Below are 23864 nucleotides of genomic sequence, written 5' to 3' on the forward strand. Positions count from 1 at the left end.
ATATAAGCACAAATATCTTCATGACAACTTTAAAGACATAAAACAGGGGTGTAATAAAACATTAAAAGACGATGCGACTGTGTTAATGTTATATTTAATTGGCATTTAAATGAAGGCTGTCTCATTTTGCTCTCTGGTGGGAAGGAACAAAAAGTGGGGAAAAAACATGAGGATGAGCAATCTGACAACTAAGAAGAGTGGCTGGTGTCACAATCATCCAACTTCTTGTCTGCAGACCAGTCTCTCAGTTTTGCATAGTGAGGGAGGTATGTGCACATAGGCTTACAGTGCATAATTTATGCCCACTGCAAATGCCCAGTGTCATGAGCATCATTTACTGTAATTGTCATCACCTACTCACCTTAACCTAAGTGCTAATGTAACCACATTAATAATGAGAAATAAATTTGTTCTCTGGTGTAGTTGTGATGCACTGAGAAAGGCAAAACAGTGGCCTTTCAGGTTTTAAAATGCTATTAAGGTGTGAAAAGCCAGTGTTTTTTGTACACTCTACACCATCTTAAGTTACACAACAACGAGCACAAACTCGTCTTTACTCAGGGTAGCCAGAGATAAACATTTATCAATTTTCACACATCATTTGAATTTATCTTGAAATGATATTTACATTTGATGATGTCCCTGCATCATGTTCATTTATATCTACATTAATTATTGTGTGGAGGGGAATACAGGTGTTCAACATCATTACCTCCACTTTGATTTGTCTCTGGACGGTTTGCATGCCGTCTGCTAACATTACCTTTTGTGTTTCTAAATAGAGTGGTGTTTATGTGTTTAAGGGGCCGCAGGGTACAAGGTACTGTTTATCTATGCATGCATGCCATCTGTATCCACTGCAGAGGGAAAAAAAAGAGTCAAGGCTACTGATTCATGCTCCCACAATGCACTTACAATAATTACTCTTTAAGAAATAACTCCCAATACAAATTGTTACTTGGCATTTTTTAATGATAGAGCATGCAAATGTCTCTCAGAAATTAATCACTTTTTTCTCTTTCACGCAGTGTTAATTATTGTCATTTCTCTTTAAATGGACTTTGTTTTGCGTACAGAGTAGTCGCCTAAGGTGTACAACTTCATTAGCACCTGTATTAGGAAAGTAAATGTTGATGCTTTGCATCTTCTTTATAAGGTCATTGTTAACATTGCCAATTTCAACATCATCATCCTCTTCTCCCGACTAATCATCCGTCATCTACAAAGGTGAGAGAGAAGAAGTGCTAGAGGGAGAAAGACAGAGACCAAAAAAAAAGAGGTGAGAAAAGGCATATTGTTATGTTTTAATAGCTTTCCCTGGGGAGTAGAGGTCCCATTTCCTGTTCTGCTAATGAAAGGAGAAAGAAGCACAACAGGGAGGGGGGAGGAAGAAGGTGCATGGAAAAAAAAGTAAGGATGAAAAGGAAACGGAAAGAACACATTTGACATGAGTGGATCCTGATTTCATGCAGAAAAATCGAATAAGGACGTAAAAAGACCATACATAAGTATTGCTTTAATATAGAATAGAATAGAATAGAATAGAATTCAACTTTATTGTCATTGCACATGCACAGGTACAGGGCAACGAAATGCAGTTTGCATCCATCCAGAAGTGCTTAGTGATATAGATATATTACAATATATATTAGCAATAGTATAGATATGCAAGTATATTACAGAAATGGGTCTATTATGTTATAATGTACACGGTATGAAGTATGTTGTGAATATTCTATAACTATAAGTATGTACAGGCTGTAGTGAGTACAAGCTATGTACAGGATATGGACAGGATATAAATATGAAAAACTATGCAGAATATGAAATAAATAACTTTACAGGAATCTGAGATATACAGCTATACAGAAATGGGAACTATGCAAGTTGTAAACAGTTGTAGGGTTAAAAATTATCGTATGTACAGAATGATTGTTTACACAGGGCTATACAGTAGTGCAGTTAAGGTAAGTGAGGGTGTGGATAATTTCTACAGAGGCTATATAAAGTGCTAGTGGTTGTGAGTGGTGGTTCACTCCATGTTATTATTGTGTGTTTGAGGGTACAGTTGTCCATTGTGTGTGTGTGTGTGTGTGTATGTTCAGTCCATGAGTTAACGTGGGTCAGATGTCAGGAGGCAGAGTTCAGGAGTCTGACAGCTGTGGGGAAGAAGCTGTTCCGGTACCTGGTGGTCTTAGTCCGGAGGCTCCTGTAGCGCCTCCCAGAGGGCAGGAGGGTGAAGAGTCCATGTGATGGGTGACTGGGGTCTCTGATGATTTTCCCAGCCCTTTTCAGACACCGCTTCCTGTAGATGTCTTTTATGGCAGGAAGTGGTGCTCCGGCGATGCGCTGGGCAGTTTTCATGACCCTCTGCAACGCCTTCCGGTCCGAGGCAGAGCAGTTCCCGTACCAGACTGTTATACAGTTGGTCAGGATGCTCTCGATGGTGCAACGATAGAAGTTCACCAGGATGTCTGAGGACAGGTGGTTCTTCCTCAGAGTCCTCAAGAAGAAGAGGCGCTGATGAGCCTTCTTGACCAGCTTGGAGCAGTTGGTCGTCCAGGTGAGATCCTCGGAGATGTGGACTCCCAGGAACTTGAAGCTGCTCACACGCTCCACAGCCGTCCCCTTAATGTGGATGGGTGGATGTGGGTCAGCATTCCTCCTGTAGTCCACGATGAGCTCCTTGGTCTTCTCGGTGTTAAGCAGCAGGTTGTTTGTGTCGCACCACTCAGCCAGACGATCCACCTCCTCCCTGTAGGCGGCCTCATCGTTGTCACTGATGAGGCCAATCACCGTGGTGTCATCTGCAAACTTAATGATGGTGTTGGAACCATCAGCAGGTCTGCAGTCGTGGGTGAAGAGGGAGTAGAGGAAAGGGCTCATCACACAGCCTTGTGGTACACCGGTGTTCATCGTGATTGTAGATGAGCAGTGGTTATCCAGCCGGACATGTTGGGGGCGGTTGGTCAGGAAGTCCAGTAACCATTTGCAGATGAGGGAACTGATGCCCAGGTCTGTCAGTTTCCTGATGAGTTGTGAGGGGTGGATTGTATTGAATGCTGAACTGAAGTCTATAAACAGCATTCTGGCGTAGGTGTTGTTGTTGTCCAGGTGTGAGAGGACAGAGTGCAGTGCGATGGAGACTGCATCCTCTGTGCTCCTGTTCTGGCGGTATGCGAATTGGTGGGGGTCCAGGGTGGGGGGGAGACAGGATTTGAAGTGTGCTAGGACCAGCTGCTCTAAGCACTTAGTGATGATGGGGGTGAGTGCTACTGGGCGGTAGTCATTGAGGCAAGATGGGTTGGAGTTTTTGGGTATCGGGACGATGGAGGTGGATTTGAAGCAGGCCGGTACCACAGCGTGGGCCAAGGACAGGTTGAATATGTCTGTCAGCACTCCTGCAAGCTCCTCAGAACACGCTCTGAGAACACGCCCGGGGATGCCATCGGGACAGCCAAAAGGGGGTGATGTGCCACAAAACATTTTTTTTTCCAGTTATTAACAATGAAGGGAAGCGGTTTCTCAAAAAGCATCCAAGTCACATTTTAGAGGAATAAAGGTCAGGCCGGCTACCATCAACTAATTCTTGTTCATTATATTCATTCAATTTAGTGTCACTGCATGTTTTCCCCAGTCATCCAATCACCTCTCCAGCTACTTCATGCACCCCAGGGGGGCCATTCCCACAGTGTGAGAACAGCAGGTCTAGAGCATATTATTAAATTGAAGGGTTGCCCAACTGAGAGTGCATTAGTGCCTGGTGATATTATCTTTAGCTTTTGTGACTCTTTTCCTCCTATTATGCTGGTATTGCTGTAGATTCTTCAATTTCATTTGCTCTGACATGATGGCCTGTATTTATATAGTGCTTTTACTAGTCCCTAAGGACCCCAAAGCGCTTTACATATCCAGTCATCCACCCATTCACACACACATTCACACACTGGTGTTTTTTAATTGACATTTTGGAATCACTATACAAGTACCATCAACTTCAGCAATTTGTCACTACATATGTTTTTCTTTTTCTTTTTTCTATATTTAAACAACTAAAATATCCATACAAAAAGAATGAACGAAGAAGAAGAAAAAAAAGAAAAGAAAAAGAAGCAAAACAGGAAACAATAAATGAATAAGTAAAAAATACATAAGGAAAAAGAAAAAGGAAAGAAAAAAATGTGGGAAGTGTGTTTTGTTTCCATTAATATAACTAATATTTCCTCTAGTCTTCTAGTAGTTAACAAAGTCAAAATCTAAAGCAAAAGCAAGAACTGGCCTGCGTTTTTTAATGTAGTCCATCCATTTCTTCCATCGTGATACAAACAGGTCCCTCTTGTAGTTCACATCTGCTGTCATTTTCTCCATTCTGTAAATGTCCATTGTGATGTTCATCCACATGTTCATAGTTGGGCTCTCAGATGAAAGCCATTTTTTTGTGATGGCTTTTTTGCCTGCTGCCAGTAAAATATTAAACAAGTGTTTATCGTTCTTTGTCCATCCTTCTGGCACAAGTCCAAAAAATAGAGTTTTACTTTCCAAAGGTGAAGATCTTCCAAATGTCTCTTGTATTGCTGCATGTATTCCCTTCCAATACGTTTTAATAACATGACAGTCCCAGAAAATATGATAGTGATTTGCATTTGTATTTCCACAATTTCTCCAGCAAGCGGGAGGGTTACCTTCATAGTGAGATTTTTGGTGAGGTGTAATAAAATATCTTATCAGGCATTTCCACCCAAATTCCCTCCAGCTCTGTGAGCTGCTACATTTCCATTGATATGCCCATATTGTTGTCCATTCTTCCTCCTTTATCTCTATTCCTCCCTCCATTTCCCATTTTGTTTTGATATATAAGGTTGAGTGTAATTTCATATTTGTTAATCCTTTATAGAGGTCACCTATAATACCTCTATTTTTATTTGAACTATATGCCCTTTTAAATACGTCTAGCAGCTGTTTACTTAATTCAGCCTTAGCTTTTATCTTTTTGTTGACAAAATGCCTCATCTGTAGATATCTATAAAAATCCTGTGTTTCTAATGAATATTTATCTTTATCAAAACTAATTAGTCACTTATACTTCTAACCATTGCAGAATAATTGCACAATCAAAGAAAGTGATCCTCACTGTGCAGGAGTTACTTTCTAGATAGCACTTGCATTCTCTGCAGCATGTAGAAGATTACAGATGTTCTGACCTTTGGTCTTGGGTGAGCCAAGACTAGTCTCTCTAGCACCTTCATCATGTGAAGCTGATGAAGGTGTTGGAGCACTATTAGGATAATGATGCTCTAATGATGCTACAAAGGATGCTAATTCAAGACTCCCTGGTTCAAACTTGGGTTGTAAATGTGACTGTGAGGATCACAGAAAAGGCCAAAAAGTCTTGCTTTGTTGTAGTTTGTCCAGCTGTTTCCAATACCTGGCCAGAAGTGACTGTCAAGCAGGGGTGATTAGCAAATGTTGAAAGGGGGTCTGATCCACAAAATTGTCTTTGGGGAAAAAGTGCATAATCACTGAAGGTAATGTAGCTGTGTGGAGGCCAGAGCTTGTTTTTGAGGAGGCAGCAGAGGGAATTGAACTAAAGCTGTTGGAAAAAAAAATAGTTTAGCTCTTTTTCTGTCTCCAGGCAGTACTTCTGAATAACATAAAACTCTGTCTATATTTAATATTTCTACAGTAATACAATGCTTTTGTCAGTTTAGATATTTAGATGGTAAGAAGCCCAACAAGGGACAATTGTTGGAAATTAGCAGTAGCTATAAACCTATGTGCGGTACATCAGTTTCATGTCTTGCACTTGAACTATATTAAACTGCACTGTCCCTTTTAAATAAAACAAATTCAAATAACAGTAGGTGCACTACAGTACTGTCAAATGCTTTGTTTTAGTGAATTTATGTTAAAGAAATTTAATTATTGAATGTAACCTGGTCTCATTTTACCATTACCATTAAGGGTATATAGGCTAGTGTAATTGTTCAACATCTGAAACTTCTTGTGGCTTATTTTCAGTAAAAGAATCAGCCTTTCTTCAGCACAACACTCAGTACCTGCGGGCATCCTGTTAATGGGTATAAATCGGTTGAAAACTGTACATTTGTTCTCAGGGTTTGTCAGTGTGATCACTGCCTGAGGCTTTGGAACATCTCAAAGCTGAAAGAACAGCTGGAGTGGCCCTCAGCAAAACAGCCCTTAATACTTCATTCTCTGCTTGCTCTCTCCCCTCTCCTGTAGTACATCATACATTCACTTTGGTTCGGGAGTTTTTACTGGGCTAGTATTTGAAGTTACTGAAGAAAGCTACATTTGTTATGATAATGTTAAAAATGGAAACCCACATGTTGCCTGTCTTTTCAGTTTTTTGATATGGCTACATTTTCTCACTCATCTGCTCTTCTTTGTCTTTCTGTGTGCCTGCCAGGCCTGAGAGTGACTCCTCCCGAACATATAAATAATATCCATGACAGCACATCTTCAATTCAGCATGTTACCGTGGTTTTACTGTGCCCTCCAGAATTATTGGTGGCCTTAGTGAAGATTAGCTCATTACTTTTTACAGCTTTTTGGCTCATCTTCAGCAAGGGTCTCAATAATTCTGGTAAGACATTTTTTTCCCTCTTATAACGCTTCCCCTTCTTATTCCTCCTTTACACACACACACACACACACACACACACACACACACACACACACACACACACACACACACACACACACACACACACCACTTTATCTCACATTTGCTGCTTATCCATAATTAATATGATAGACTTTTTAGTAAAAACACATTTCATAATTAGGTAAACAATAGGGATTGGTTCATCAATAGGCTCAATAGACTGATCTATAGACTTTGAAATTTGATCAGTGCATCTAGATTTCAATTCCTAGCGTTGTGAGCTTACAACCTGCAAAAACAAAAAAACATGAAGATGCGTTTTTTGATTTTCTTAAATGAGTGGACACAATCTGCACTTTTGCTTCAGACATCGAACCATACGATTATATAAAAATCTATATTATAACTTGATTTTTTTGTGTTTTATTGTGAAGTGTAACAGAATGAAGTGTCCTGAAATCCACTGTATTATTTTATTTATTTATTTATTTTAAAATATGCATGGAGTTGTGAAAATATTTTTATTTACATTTTGGTCCCTGCTGTCAATCAAACTGTGGTCGTTGTGGTTTGAAGTCTGATCTGCATGCTTATGAGCTCTTGGTAGTAACCAAAATAATGACTTTGGAAGTATAAGCAGCCAAAATGAGATTCACCCATTGGGAAGGTGGTTGATCTATTTTTATTTTATTTGTTTTACATTACGTAGAGTAGAAAAGTTGGCCTGAAACATTTAGAAGGAAGTTTATGATAATTAAAGAGTTTGGTGAGGTGTAACTGCTGGGATTAAACATGATTACGAGAAATATGTTTAGCAATATAAATATAAGTAGCAATGGATGGTTCTGTTTTCCATTATTTTGTATACTCATCATTTTCTGATACCAGAAGTTAGGAAGTTTAAATTAAATTTCCAAATTCCCCCTAAATCATCCGCTTCTGAGTAACCTTTCCTGGCCGCTTTAATAATTGTACTGCAGAAAAGCAGCTTTAAATCTTGCTAACCGAGCACTGTGAGATTGGCTGATGTGATGGAGTTCACAAGGGCAGCAGAATATTTTGTTGGAGGAATAAATTTTCCATTGCAGCCTTTGGTGTTTTGCCAAAGCGCCCCTGGATTGAGAATGCTGTAATTGAGCCACTCTGTTTTAAGCTTAATTGCTTTAAAACAATCATCAGCAGGACAACTCTAGTGATACATTTTTGCAGTAACCGAAATTGGTAGTGCAAGCATATGCATCTAAAACACACACGGATGTCATCTCACAATTCTACGTGAACAGTGTTGGGGGGTTTCTTTCATCTATTCTCTTCCAATACTGTCTGAGGCTTTTCTCTTCTTCCTGTTTCTCTTTTTTGAAGAAATGAAGAGCTTAGAATCTTTTGTTGCAATTCTATGAATTCCTATCCAACAAGATAGCCACTCAGAGCCATCTTAAAGGCTGGCTCAGAGCTGACACGGTCCAGAAATGAAGTAGCTTATTGTACCCCTTCTTGTACCCAGAACCTTTCATCACAGCTAACCGTGAGGCCAATATGTGACACAGTTACAGAATAAAACTCATTAGAATGGATCAAAGGGTTTATATTTGTGTTAAATAATCGGTAAAACCTAAAAGTAAAATTAAGATTGTACCTCCTTTCTTTTGGTTTTACAAATTTATATATTTTTTTGTTTGGGATCACATACAGACCATTTTGCAACTCGAGTTACATAATTAACTTGAGATTCATTAATTTGTCCAAAGAGGTAGATTTACCTTGAACAGACCAGCAGTGACAGAAACAGACTTTTTCTGTACTTATTTTTCTGACAGTGTACAATGGCTTTCTTATTCCAAATTCAAGTAAAACACTATACCCTGCAGCCTAATCGTGTTAGTAAATATGAAGCCATGTGAGATTGCAGTTCTCTATTCACTCCTCCTGTGGAACAGAAGAGACTTCAGGATGAGCCCAGACATCTCGCAAGTGTCCGTCTATAATATGACCGTCCAGATCTCAGGAAAACTGCCACGTTATGGACACAAAGTCTCATTTCTCTCCTCAGCCCATCAGTTACCTGATGACACTGAAAAGCACTAACCCCTTTTACATCAAGTGATCTGAAACACACAGTTTTCACACACACACACACACACACACACACACTCACAGACAGTGACAATCACGTTTTCTGGAGCTGAGAGAAGCCAGTATAGCTGCAGGGCAAAGAGGTGCACACTAGTGACTAGTGGTTTCATTTCTTTTCCTTCCCCTCTCCATATACTTTTAGTACATTATTTAACACGTCGGGAAATGGAAATTTGAACAGGAAATTATGCATCACACAGTGGTTTTTTACTTCCCTACTCTTAAATTCAAGCAATAATATTGCACCTGTCTCTAGATTTATTATGTGAGGGTGCAAAGTCGTGCATTGACTCCATACTTCAAACTGATTAAGCTTCCTGTGTGAGAGTACTAATACATGTACGTGCTGTTTTACATAATTCTGTTATTTTTCTTTTGCAGAGCCATGAAAAAATATCAGTGTTCAGTGAATTGCATGGCTTTTTATTTCTATAGTCTCCTTATTGGTTACTGATGATTGCATTTTTAAATGGAAAGTATTTCCATATGGTAAAAAGAGACAAGAATGTATTCATTTATTTTCAACGCACAACACTGAGAAGTCTCGTACATAATCTAATTTCTGGTATACAACTAGAAAAAAACAACAGCTGGCAAGTTTTTGACACCTTTTATGTCACGGTCGCAGTGGCTGACCGTATGGAGACTGTGTGGAGGACTCGGGCGCAGACACTGGCGAAGATATGAAACTGAGTTTTGAACGAAAAGCGAGCCTTTATTTCGGCTGAAGACATGGGGTTCAAACAAGGCAGAATCACAGTGATGAGAACTAAACTGAGGACCTAATACTATGATAAATTATGAAGACACGGAAAGCTATGGCTAAGAAGACAAAAGACTGGGCATGAAAACATGGAGGGTGGGAACACAGACGACACGACACAGACTGCATGAAACACAGAGACTAAATACACATAAGGGATGATCAGGGGAAGTGGCCACACATGGGAGCACAGCTGACACACATGAACCTAAAGACAGGACAGGAGAAGTGAAACTAAATATACTGACATTGAATACAGACTTTCAAAGTAAAACAGGAAACATGGAGATTAGACATGACATGAACTAAACATAACCACGCAGACATGACGCATGACAGGTAGACGCACAAACCAGGGAGACTGAGTACAGGGGGAGATGACATGAATAGAAATTAACTAGATGAACTAAACTAGGGCACAAATGAATACCAGAGATATATAAAAAAAACTCAAACCCTGGGTCACACGACCCAGGACCATGACACTTTCAAATGTATTTTGGTAATGCAATCATAGCTTTCAGCCTATAAGCTACAGTTAAAGGTCTTGAATAGAGAGCTGACTGAAAGCCAGTGATCTGGCAGAGAATTAGTAAAAGTCTGAAATATTTAATTAATTGTTCAAAAAATTAACAGCACTAAAAACAATATGGAAAAAGACTAGTGCTGTCAGCGTTAATCTCAATAAGACGAGGTTAACGCCAGCTGGAGTTACGTCATATTAGCGAGATTAACTTAACTTAACTGTTTCAGTTCCACCAGCAGCTTCTGCTGTTGGTGTTGTTGGGAGGAATCGGAGATCAGAGGTACATGTGAGAATCCAACTGTCCAATGTAGTTGGATCAGACATTTGCCATTCTTTAACCTGCCAGCTTCCCAGTACAAAGTCAATGTGCTATCGAACTGGGCAGCTAATAATGCAGTGCATTCACCGCTAAGTAGTCTTACTCTTAGTTCTATACAGGCAAGTCCTTCTATATACACTTGGCATGTCTAGTAATACAAATGTGTAACCATTTCTTGCTGCATGCAAAATGTGAAAAAAGGCAATTCGTAAATTATCTGACTTTGAGAAATGATTAGGAAGTCAGGGTTAAGTTAAGAGTCAGAAATATGTGTGTGGTGGAAAGAAAATTTTCAGTTTACTGTGAAGTAACCCCAAACTCACACTTAGTGCTCAGTTTAGTGAGGCTTACTGTTACACAGTAAAACGAATGAACAATGGAAATTTTGCAGTGGAGGAGACCACAGTGGAGTTCTGTCAGAGAAGAGAAGAAGTTTAGTGTTTGTTGCCAAGGATATGTTGAGGAAGAATAAGCGAATTGAGCTCTGGGTCATTTGTTGGTTTTCCTTGTGAAAATGGCAGAGTGGAGAGGGTGGCTGGTCAGGAACTTTCCAGGAGTTTCGGTGGAGGGTTGACAGGCAGGTGAGTAGATATTGATATTAATCCTTTCCTTGAAGGAGCGGACCAGCATGGATTAGCAGCTGAGTTATTGACACAAGTGGGCTTTTTCAGCCAACTGAACAGGTTACTGAGGAGGAGAGAAGACAGCACAATATACTAAAACTTATAGCTGGCGTGAGAAGCCTGATTACCTCAACAACAATCCGGAGAAGAATGAAGCTTGAACTGCTCCTTGACCTGACTGGTAAAGAGTGAAATACAAACAGGTGTGGGTTAAAGTGCAGGTAACCATCAGAGCCCACCAGGGCGGACCACCACAGCAGGACCTGCCGAGTATAATGACGGTGTAGTGTGGGGATAAGCAATGATGTGTTTAGGTAGGTGATGATGACGTGTGTTTATGTGTGTTTGTATGAGTGTGACCGAAGCTTTGAGGGGATTTTGGCACATTCTAATGGAGTGCCAGGATGTAACAGGATGTAATGGTACTCCAAAAGTCGAATGACAAAAATGTGATATTCACCTCTGTTTCACATCCACCACTAACTGCTTCATGAAGTTCTACATTGAACACCTAGAAACACACGCCATGCATGCATACATGCATGAACACACACACATACTCTCACTGCATAGGTTATCAGAGAGGTATGTATGTGTTACATGGCTTCAGTAAACCTTTGCAGATAGAGTCTCCCTCAATTCCAACATTCTGCACCATTTTAAGTCTGCAATCTGGTGTCGACTGCACATTGTTATAATATGGAAATATAATATGCATTTAAAGCAGAATTCAATCAATTACTGGCTTTTCAGCCCAGATTTTTCTGAGAGTGATTTTATTCTTCTGTTGCTGAATAAGCACTACTGAGAGTTGCAAGTTTACACAAAGACAATTCATTATTCTATTTCATGCTCAGTGGGTCAGTGTGGAGAATATCAATTCTGAAACAATGTAAGGAGGATTTTGCACATGCATGAGCTTCTTGTGTCAGTTTGCGTTTGAGCTACTAAACAGGAAAGTGCAGATACAGTCATTTACTTTTACAAATTGTTTTGCACTGTAGAAATGATTTTTTTGGAGCTCTGCATAGCTCAGTACAAAGGAAAAATAATTACCTCAAATGTAAGAGGATAAAGTTAGCAGTTGAAGAGATTGAAATCTGCTTAAATTCCTAATCTCTTTGGGATTAAGATATAAATATAAATACAAGGACTAATTGCATGGAGTCTATTGATTTAGGCATAGATACAACAGAAACAAAGCCAGCTGCCACATAATTATATGTGTATGTGTGTGTTCATGGAATACAGGGAGACTAATTACTGCACAGACATGTACACATGTTTGATTTCTTCCCACACAACAGGAGTGTGTGTCCCACTAGGTTGCACTAGGTTTTGACCAGCAGACTATGACCTTACCCAATGCACATAGATGGATAGACACAGATGCATGTGTGTATCATAATATTAAAAAAACAATAAGAATAATAAAAATAAACAATGCAATATATCAAATTTATTAGAACACCGATGGAGGTTCATATCACAGCAGCCCCAAATTAACACTGCTGGTCATTACATAAATCATTTCTTATGTTTCTGTGATGCTTAATTAATCAAAATTAAAAGGCTAAAAAGCAAAACTCTATATTACTAAAATATGATTGCTCTTGTTATCCATGAATTTTAAATTGTACAGTTTTACAATAAAGCTGAAGAATGTGAATGCATCATTATTTTGTTGATTAACATTGCAATTTGCAGTTACTTATATTTCTAAATAGAAAGAAAAATAGTTTTAGTGGTTGACTGTCATGCTTGAGTTTTTTCCTGTGCCGACTCACATTTGAGTATCAAACTTGTGTGTTCAGTTTGCTATTTTTCTAATAAATAATATTATGATTTTTAGTGTTAAACAAGTTTTTGAAAATTTTCTCTGTTTTTTTGTTGGTTTGATTAATTTGTTTTGCACTTTATAATTGCATTGAATCAAATCACCAGGTCTGCAACCAAAAAACTGCACAGGATTTTTTGACTGTTTCTTATAGATTTTTACTCATTTAAACCGGGAAAAATATTTGGGAATAATATGAAATCTGGTATCCTAAACTTCTAAGATCGAATCTCAAGAGAAATACGTATAGAAAATGCGAGGAATTGAGGAGGGTCAGTAGGACGGGGAGGGCACAGTGGGTTTGAATGTGTGAGGAGCTCAAATGATCATGTACCAACAGGTTTATTTTGTTCATAGCAAAAGGTAAGGAACCTCAGAAAAAATATGCATAGTTAATTGTAATAAAATATAGATTTTTTTTCATTGCCGTTGTGCTTTTTTTAAATGTAAACTGCTCATGTTTTGCAAAAAAAACAAAAAACAAAACTGTATGTGACGGAGAGAAATGTTTGGATTCAGCACCCTAAAAAACATAAAATTTACCAAAAATATCCCATGTAACTGAAAAAAACGTTTTTGCAGAACTGTGTTATTAATATAACCTGTGTTATGAACATTAGAAATATAAACAGTTATTATATTTCTATCTAAAAGAGACTAAGGGCCTTTTAAAGTACTATTGACCAGATCAGTGTTTGCTACACATACAGTTTGCTTGGGTGGGCCAAGTGTGCTCTGTCACATTTAGAGTACTGCCTCATCACTGGCGAACACATGACCAAAGGTACAAGCTGTGATGAAAAATACTGAAAATTGTATGAAAAATAATGACCAGATTTAGTTCAAGATCATCTTCTCGTCCTTCTGGATCAGTTTAGATCACCTCATGGAGTTCTCAGAGAGCCAGGTGCTAAGACTGTGGGGGTTAGGCAAAGACTCTGTTGGTGTGGCCATAAAAAAAGACTGTTTGTGCGTCTGTAGTCCAGGAAAGCATCAGTGGAGTTCATCAGACAGACTCAGCAGAGAGGCAAGGTCAGCTGCTAATGTTCTTGATAAATTACACAAGTCTGACAGTTTTGATTCTATTTTGGTGATTAAAATAATTTCGTTTTTCATCTGAACTGTCTTCATTTGTCAATGACATCTGCAGGGAAGCTGAAGAAATCAACAGAATCAAGATGACGCAAGCAGAGGGAGATTATTCATTTATACACTATTCATAAAGTCCTCCACGGTAAGCCCTGAATATTACAGTCAGGGACTGTTTAAATATATGAACAGTTTAAATAAGAATAATTAAAATAATTGATCTCCTGGCTGCTTACAGTGGCACTGAGAAAGGCAAAGTGCAAGCCAGCAGGAAAAGAGGACATATTCATTGCTGATAAATAGGGTTTCATCAGTTTTCCTCAACCCCCGCCCCCAGCATGGGAAACATGGATTGGTGTCTCAGATATAATAACATACATGGTCCAGTGAAGACTGAGGCACCATGCTGGCACAAAATCATTTCACTCCAGGCCTATTATTCAAGGAACAGCAGAACTCCAGCAGGGAATCGGAGGAGCTACATTATGCAATGAGTCACACAACCTATTTTGTCTCTATCGGCCAAATGCTCATTAGCAGACAACGTCTCATAAGTGCCAGGGAACGATCTTAAATCAAGCAATAATTTCAGATGGAAATAAAACACCGCTGAGAGAGACACTGTCAGAATGGGAAACAGGGGCACGGGCAGTTTACAGGAAATACTTAATAAACTTGTTTATATTTAAATAGTTTACTCACTCAAGAGCCAATGCAAATTAGTCCCAGCAGGTCTGTGTTTCTATCTTCCGGTTTCCATTTCAGTTCTGAAACAATAAAATAATGAGGCAGCCCTCAGAGGTCTCTTAGATCAACATTTGAAAACTTTAAAACAATACTTTTAAAATATGGTTGAAGACCTTCACTGAAACTGGTACAATGTTGATACTTGAACTCATCTATTTTGTTGTGTTGACTCATAACTGGACTTTCCTGAAAGATTACAAATCATTGCTTCACTCAAACTAAGTTATAAACAAACTTTACCACACAGAAACCTTCTGCACACATCTGTGATAAGGTGACGATAAGCTAGCAATATCTCTGCATTAGAATATTCATACAATTCATTCTTGTAGGAGTATCATATTAATAAGGTAATGCAGTAATATTACCATCTTACAAGAATTAATCTAACCTTATATCCCCAACATGCTTCTTTGTGTAAAGGTAACAATGAAAACAGTATGTTTACGGGTGTAGCTTATTACCTGGAAATGTTCAGTAATTTCTCTGTAACAACCATGAATCAGGACAGATGGATTGTTTCTATCTAGCTCCATTTTATTAACTCTATAATCTATGTAGACAAATAAAACTAGATTTTAAAGAAAGATCTATGTAAACTTTGAAAAATCTCTGAATCAAGCATTGCAGATTGGACTTTATTCAGGCATTGACTACATATTAGACAACAAAAACCAAATACCCTATTTTAGATTATATCTAAAATGGAGCATTTCTTATAAATGTATCTGTATTTTTTATTTTTTGTGGGCAAACAAGGTGTGGAAATAACAGCACAGTAATAAGTGTATGATGACATATGACATGTTGCTGCCAGCTCAAAGAGCAGCTTACTATCACATCTGACAGATAAGCAGTCCTGTCAACCCGTGTCTCCATGTGCTCACTGCTGGTGAGTTAAAAATGAAATGTGAAAAGCCTGTAAGTACTTTAAAAAATAACATTAACTTCTCTTTCCAGCTACTTTCCAGACTCTCTTGAACATATGGACAAAATACAGAAAAGCTTTCTTTAATTATTCATTATGATCATCCAGTGTAATCCAGTTTGAATGCATTTATATATTGCCATTCACAGCAATAGGGCTTTCAGCGAACATCGCATTACAAGTTCATAGCATGAACAGAATTATTCCTCTGTTAGCCATGCAATTAAGCAAGATGGGTCAAGGAATAACAGAAATATGCGTGTTGTATTTAAACAATCAGAAGTGTCCTGTGCAAGTAAAGAACAGTTACAATACAGCACTCATCACCCTGAATTTTGATTTTCACATATTTTTTAGTGTCTCCACAGATTCATTAGGCATAGTGGATGAAAAGATGTATTGCAGTATGTAAAGTATGCATGGCTGTATTCAGTGTTAGCATTTTTAAGATTCCTACGTTCACGGACATACAGTCATGCATCAGATGTTTATCTCTTGAAGATCTCAGTCAGCGGAACATTTATAAGAAAGATTTCTTCATAATGCATGTGATTGTAATTAAATGGCTGCCTCCTTCCCCCATCACTAAAAGTTGCCTGCTGCGCCTGTCTCATCCACTGATCTGGGGCAGCATATTCTTGACAGGCATGCAGAGCTGCACCTGTACACACCCAGTCCACTAGTAAGTCTGTTTTTTTTCTTTTTTGGGAATATAGAAAAACCTGGCACTTGCAGTGGAAGTCTTCAAGTTTTGGCATTTTCTCTCTTGGGAATTAACTACTGCAAAGCAAACAGCAGCAGAATGCTGTGCAGGCACTTGGCTTGTGTATGTCTGCATGCAGCAACATTACAAAAAGCAGTTTTACTTACCTTTTAGAGAGAACCAAAATACGGAGGGTCATCACAAGTCAGTTGTCAACCAAGTTAACTAGAATGTAACTACCAGTAGGCAGAAAGACTTAGATGTACATTAAAAGAGCAGAATCATAATTGCTGTGATCCACAAAGCTACGCTCTTTTGCTTGTTCCCCCCTGTTTGTCTGCCTGTCTGTCTATCTGTTTCTCCTCTAGAGTCTTGTTATTTCAGTCTTTGGTCAGTGGAGGATGTCAAAGACCCAGTGTGATTCACAATAGATCATGTATTAACCCTGACTTCAAAACAAAATAACAAGCAACACTATCAGGACAGGGGAATCTGAAAGCCTGCCATGCTCACTGTATGAACAAAGAGAAAATCCAATAGCAGTGGTTACGTCTTCTAATGAGCCTGAGGGGCTTGACAACAGCATAGAAGTTCATGAATTAGGAGCAATTGATTTTGCTGCTAATACTGATAATGTAAGAAACACAGTTTTAACTAACAGTGCTGGGTGTTACCGTTACCAAAATGTATTACTCTGTAAGAAAGTTACTCATTATATTGCCAAACTTTGTGCACCTTATACGTTGCATCAGTGCACCAACAAATGAAGCATGCTGAGACTAATCCAGGATAGCAACAGACTAAGATAGTAGCTAAAACCCTCTGGACCCAAATATATTCTGAAGCTGTCAAACCTCCAACCTTCAAGGCCGAACTTCCAAGCTTTGACTTCTTTCAAAAGGTATTAAAGCAGAGGAAATGTGGTTCTGTTTCTGTCACTGATGTGGCAAAGTAAGGTGCAAATAAAGTAATAAATATTGCAAATACTTTCTACATACAGTATATCTGTATCCAGAAGAGTCACACTGTTGGCCTAATCAATACATATTTTTAAGGCACATATGTATTGATTTTATTTTCTCAGACCCAGAAGCTATGTGCAATCGAAATAGAGTATACAACATACATTTTAAGTTTCGCACCAAGTGAGGTCTGAGGTGGTGCCTGGTTAAAAGCTGGGTCATTTTGTTGCTTACTATTCCTACTGCATATTGAGATGTTTTCATTCTTATGGGAGAGCCTTGAATCAAAGTGCTGGGAGTTTGTGACATATGTGTGAGTGTGTATGAAGTTAGAAAAGGCGACAACAGGAAGCAGACAGGGTGAAATTGGTGCTAGGCGCAAAGCTGGTCAGCCTCTTGATGGGTCATTAAAGTGACATGGAAGTAAGTGCAGAGAATCACTGGAATGAATCATTGCTTTCAGACTTTAAATGCTACAGATTTCCTATTTTCCTCTCTTTCTATGTTTTTTTGTTTTTTGTTTTTGTTTTGTTGTTGTTGGATTTTATCTCTTCAACACATTTAACACATGTCGACCTCTGAATGGAAAATTATTACAAATACATTTTTCTAATATTGCATGGCACCCAAATGGATTTTGGTGTTGCTGTCTTGACCGGATGTTCACTGTGGTTCAAGGAATTGACTGGAGGAGCATTGTAACTTATTGGTTTTTAGCCTGTGTTTTTTAAAATTTGCAACAGGACCATGTATGTGATCATCCCATCACCTGGGTGTAGGTAAGGTAAATGGCCTGTATTTGTATAGCGCTTAAGGACCCTAAAGCGCTTTACACACCCATTCACACACTGGTGATGGCAAGCTACATTGTAGCCACAGCCACCCTGGGGCGCACTGACAGAGGCGAGCCTGCCGGACACTGGTGCCACTGGGCCCTCTGACCACCACCAGTAGGCAACAGGTGAAGTGTTTTGCCCAAGGACACAACAACCGAGACTGTCCTAGCCGGGGCTCAAACTGGCAACCTTCCGATTACAAGGCGAACTCCCAACTCTTGAGCGACGATCGCCCCATGGTAAAGATACCGGTTAAATACTGAAAATACTGAACTGAGTTCAGAGTTCAGTATTTTCAGTATTTAGATGCTTATCATCTTGTTTTTAGCCTTATCTGTCTTGATTAACATATTCCTGCATGCTCACAAACACACGTTCAGCACAGTGTCATTTGATAACTCAAGCATGGATACTTAGAATGTTGCAAAATGGATGCACACACACACACACACGCATGCCACACTCACACACCACTCACTGCACAGCATCACAGTGATGCTCCTCTTAAATCAGCTCATTTGAATGCAAAGCCAGAGTTTTCTTTCCAATTACACACTTGCACTGGAGCAAAGTAAAGCTGGGAAGGGTTTTAGAAATTACAGTTATTAGATTATGATGAGCAAAGTTCAGTTGAAAGGCTTAAGTCTCTGCAGTTTATAGAGAAGGGAAGTTCTCCACACAGTACTTGCGATGCACTTCAAGCAGAACACTGTATAATCCCAGCATGTGTATTTATATATGATTGAAAAGGGAATAGAATTTCTAATTTTTTCTTTTTACTGTAAGTAAACATCTTGTCGAGGTAGATATACGTACAATATTCAATTAATTTCAGTTCAGCTTTTGTTTGTATAGTGCTAATTCACAGCAACAGTGACCTCAAGGTGCTTTATATTGCACTGAAAAAAAGGGACTGGCCATCTCTTGGATTTATGTAAGCATCTTGCATGTATTTAACACAATTGCCTCATGTTTTAAAGATAAATGTAACTATATAGTGTAAAAACGACATGATATGCAGAAAGGGTGTATTAAATTGTTCATATCATGTTCAGGTGAAGTAAGTCAATAAGATAGCAACGTTAAATCTCGTGAAACCACGCGTGATTTCATCTCGCGGGCTTTGGATCGTGGTTTAAAAAATGCATCCATCTCAGTCAAGTCGAGCAGCCAACTCTACGTTTTTTGGTATGTCTTGATTTTTTGAATTAATATTTACCATATTTCAGCCAAATGTAGTTAACGTCTAGAGTGTCGCCATGTAACATGCTAAAAAAAAGAGCCGTTAGCTTATTTGCTGTTTTATCTGTTGTCAAAGAATTGGCGCTTTTTCATTTGAATTTGTCTTTGGCACAAGAGCCGTAATATCACATTAAACCTAATTGCGAGGCACTCATAACATAATTTGGTTTTCTGTGTGAATAGATTTGTCAACTGACTCTTCAGTTACATTGTGTATTTACTGCACCGTGGTGTTAGTGAGATTTTGGACATTGAACAGCTTTAGCTAATATCATCAGCGGTATTATGCTAGCTTACATCCCTACCCCTCCTGCCCTCACCTGCTGTCCTTTTGTTTTTGTTTTTGTTGATGCACATTGAGAGACCACATCTATTCTGCATTTCACCAGGAGTCAGCTGATGGATTGTGGGTTCAAGGTGTTATGGTAAGAAAGTATATTCTATTTTCGCTTAAGGTTTCTGTAACTTAATTATAATAGGTTTTTTATAATTATTAGGTGCATGCATACTCAAATAGACCACCCTATTAATACAACTGAGAAATCCAAAATCTGCCATAGGTTTAACTTATACCTGTATGTATTGTCAGAAAGGTGATTACTGGACTCACATTAATGCACACTTGAACTAAAATGAGGTTGTAACTTGTGGGTTCTTGGGTTGCAAATCAGAAATAAACATCTTTGGATTTTTTTAATCCCATAAGATCTGGAAGCACAGTTTTTATTCAACAAAACATTACTGATTATTAACCAAGCACAGTGCCTGCTGTTATTTCAAAATAATTTTATGTCATTTCAGATGAAATGCAGCATTCCAGTGCATCCCAACCATGCCTTTACAGTCAAGGTTTCTGACGGAGCTGAGTTTCTCTCTGACAGTCTGCTGAAAGTGTTTGCAAAGTGATCGGGGGAACAGGGCACAAAGCTAAAGGATGTAGCTGCCATAATGACAGTAAGAACTTTAAAATTCTTTAACTACAAAGTGTATATGTATTGCATTAGGTCAGTAAAAGATTTTTATGCTGCATCCATTGAAACAGTCAACTATTACCTGTGAGTACTGATTCCACCGAAAGGATGCCATAATTTTCGTCATGCATTTACTGGCCCACTGAGAAAAATTGATCTTTTTAAAAAAATAAATGTTCTGGAAACTATATATCCATAAAGTTGATGTCAAACAGGAACTTTTGATATTGCTTTGTAGATGCTGGTGTTGCATGTTGACTGGTTTAAGTTTTTGTCTGGGATCATTTTCTTCTGTGCTACTGAAAAGTTCACAAATCTCTGTTTTCTTTGTTATAATACTTTAGGATGACATTAATGCTCGAAGGGAGTCCCTCATCAAAGTGCTCCGCATCTGTGTGAAAGACAATTGCAACATCTTGGTGCAGGAGTTCATGGTGAGTGTTTTATGAGTAGATTGTGGCTTTGCAACATTTAAAAATGCATTTAGTTATCCACTTGATCCTCATTGGACTGGTTAGGACCAGTAGTCCTCTTTAATAATTTGAAGTTCACATGAGGCCTGGTAGTGAACTCGGCCGCCGGCCCTTGAGGCCCCACCCCTGTATTAGGGGTCACATCAGTGTGAAAAAACTTTAAATTTGTCATTCTAGTGAACAAAGGAAAATCCCACCAATATTTACATTAGCTTTTGTTTGAAAAAAAAAAAAAAAAAGACCAACAGCTAACCAAATTGTGGGGCTGAAAGTCTAAATTCTAACATCTTCTGAGTGACAAAACCTGGATTTCTGATGGGCCGGTGTCTTTCTAACAAAAACGAATGTAAAATTATGTTTTTCACCCTCTCTTAGAAACTCTGTTAGACCATGAATGGCAGCATGGCAGGCCACTCTTTGGCTATAGCTATTTACTATGTTGCTTGCATTGGTTTAAATTACTCTAACATTAGAACTGGTAGATTCAAAAGAGATGAGTTTAAAAGGGAATCTTAAAAAAAATGTTTTGTGTTTAACCAGGACTTGACTGAGGCCACTGCACAGATTGAGAAAACCACAATGAACATCTGTCTCCAGAGGATGCACCAGGCAATGACTTTTCTGATGTTGGCATCATCATCGAGGGTATAGTAGTTCTTCAAGATCTGGATAACGTGACCTTTGCAGTAGCCATGCTGTTTGGACCTTTTTTATTCCTTCAATATGAGTTACCCATCACAACTCTGCTACACTTTTGAGGTGATTCAAAGGGTGGTAATGGAGTTGGAAGCAACTCAGCTCTCAAGAAAAGTTCACAACTAAGACAAAACTGCTCCTGCAACGAAGCTCACTGTTATGCATGTGAGGTGACCAGCTCTAGGTGAGAAGACATTTAAATCTCACACTTGTTCTGCTGCATTTTTGAAGCTCAATTCCAGGAACAGATCGCAGGGTTCATTTTTATATACACTGCAACTGCCATGAGGACGAGCCGTTTTTTTGTTGTTGTTGTTGTTGTTTGTTTTTCCTTTTACTCTGTACAAGTTCTCTGTTTGGCAGCATTTTTAAATTTCTCTTTGTATTTTTTCTTTCTTTTACTAGTGAAGAGATGTAGCATGAACAGTTATGCAGTCTAAATATCCCATATGGGCCGTGTGAAATGGTATTTTCAGTTTCATTCAGTTGAAGTAAGGAACGTTGAATATTTCTAAGTGTGCTGTTTTGAACCAAGATGTCACAGTATGATCAGTGCTGTAATTTTTGACAGTCACTGTATCAATGTTATTTTTGCATCTCTTGAATAAAGGTTTTGACCTGCAAGTGCTAATTTCTTTAGTTATTGGGGTAAAATGGGTAATGTTAATAGGAAGGTGTTTGCCAATTCAGTAACCTAATTTAATGTTAATGGAAACTAACATTACCTCAAATTGTTTAGTTATAATTGTTGTTTAACTGAATCTTGACGTCAGAGGCCTTAAATAGAATGTTTTGATTTGTTCTTTCCCAACATTTTTCAAAAGAAAGAGTCTAATTTCTTTGCTGTGATTGATTCCAGAGAACACGGAAGAACTGACATTATTTAACTGTTGGTTTATATAGATTCAGTAGTGGAGTAATGTCAGTTTAATTCTTTACCTACTGTCAATGCAGTGAAATTAGACATTTTGTTTTGAAAGGTTACTGGTGGATGCAGCATCCAGCAACCATCTTGGAAGAGGACAATATAATCTGTTATAAGGCCTCCATTTGAAAATTGTGTATTTGATACTAGAATATAATAGCAAAATGTAATTTGAAGATAACATGTAGTATTTAAGTGACCAAGTAGTATTGGGTAAAAGTTATTGAATGGTGTTGGGATAAAGTGAGAAAATTGTGAAGGATTAAAATATTTCAAGAGCTCAAATTACTTCATCAAAACATGTTTAAGTCACATTTTATCAACACAAATTGCACAGGTTTATTGAACATGAATAAATTGTGTTAATTTAACTCAATTGTTTAAGTTGCTGCCAAAGCAAAACATCTGTGTGCAACAAATGTCCACCATTGAATTAAGTAAATCCAACAACATATTTTTTTCAGTGTGTAAGGTAAGGACCAACCAACATTACCCCAACGATCAGACGACCCCCTATGACTAAGCACTTGGCAAAAGTAGGAAAGAAAAACTAAATTTTAACAGGAAAAAACCTCCAGTAGAACCAGGAACAAGGCAGAACAGTCATCCATTGAGACTGGGCCTCTGAGATATTTGGGACTGACTTTGAAAACTCACTGCTTTTGAAAGAAAAACTTCTTTTTTTAAATGGATGGATGGATGGAGTATTTTATGCTGTCCATGGAGGACTCCAGCTACTTACCGAGCAGTAATAAAGAAGTAATAAAGCAGTGAAAAGAGGAACACAAACTGGAACTGCTAACTTTTACTTTCAAGCAGTCTCGATTACACCTAGTGACATCTCCTCTGACCACTGGCCATATCCACAGGGAATATGCATTTTTCTCTAGCAACCACTTAATGTTGTTAATGTTGCTTCCTTCCTGTAGAACTGGGAAAGTGTGATTGTGACACAAATTTAAGATGAATCATCAAAAATATTGCGTTGCCAGCCACATATTTATTAGTATATTCTCTCTTCTTTAAAAGAGAAAAAACAAGGAAAAAAGACCCATTTTTCTTATACTTTTTGTGTCTGAAATATTTAGAAGAATATTGTCTGGGATCAGCTGAATATACCATAGCAAAAAACTATAAAAACGACTGCAGTGTAACCAGCGGAGGGTAGATTATCTTTGTTTTTGGTTTTTTGTTTTTGTTTCTTTTTTTCTTTTTTTGCCTGTCCCGTTTGGCTCTTTTGCCATCAGAATTGTTGTCTAAAGGCAAAGAAAGATGCCCAACAGATTTACTTTACCAAATTGACCATCCCAGCCTTGCCGTAATGGTTCATTTGATTCACCTTTTATTGTTTCTTTTATTTTCACTTACTGAATACAGGACAGACTTGACTGGGGGGAAGAAGGGGAGAAAGAAAGAGGGAAAGAGAAACAGCTGAGAAGAGGGACGGGGGAGAAGGGCAAAAGACA

The 23864-nt window shown here is 38.4% G+C and overlaps 2 long non-coding RNA genes across 2 annotated transcripts in view; both read left to right on the forward strand.

Annotated features, from left to right (window-relative positions):
- The window catches only part of LOC146661223 (uncharacterized), a 513791-nt gene that overhangs the window by 404471 nt on the left and 85456 nt on the right, over positions 1-23864 (forward strand). The gene's annotated exons all lie outside the window — the stretch shown is intronic.
- LOC146661225 (uncharacterized) lies at positions 19021-21786 on the forward strand. The gene is made up of 5 exons (XR_014913474.1): positions 19021-19279; positions 19695-19758; positions 20135-20287; positions 20649-20738; positions 21318-21786. It is a non-coding gene; the product is annotated as an uncharacterized LOC146661225 (long non-coding RNA).

The sequence above is a fragment of the Rhamphochromis longiceps genome, linkage group LG10 (genome assembly GCF_057381845.1).
Source record: "Rhamphochromis longiceps isolate RC_006_pf linkage group LG10, R_longiceps_female_GT1.1, whole genome shotgun sequence".
In the NCBI taxonomy this organism is placed as follows: domain Eukaryota; kingdom Metazoa; phylum Chordata; class Actinopteri; order Cichliformes; family Cichlidae; genus Rhamphochromis; species Rhamphochromis longiceps.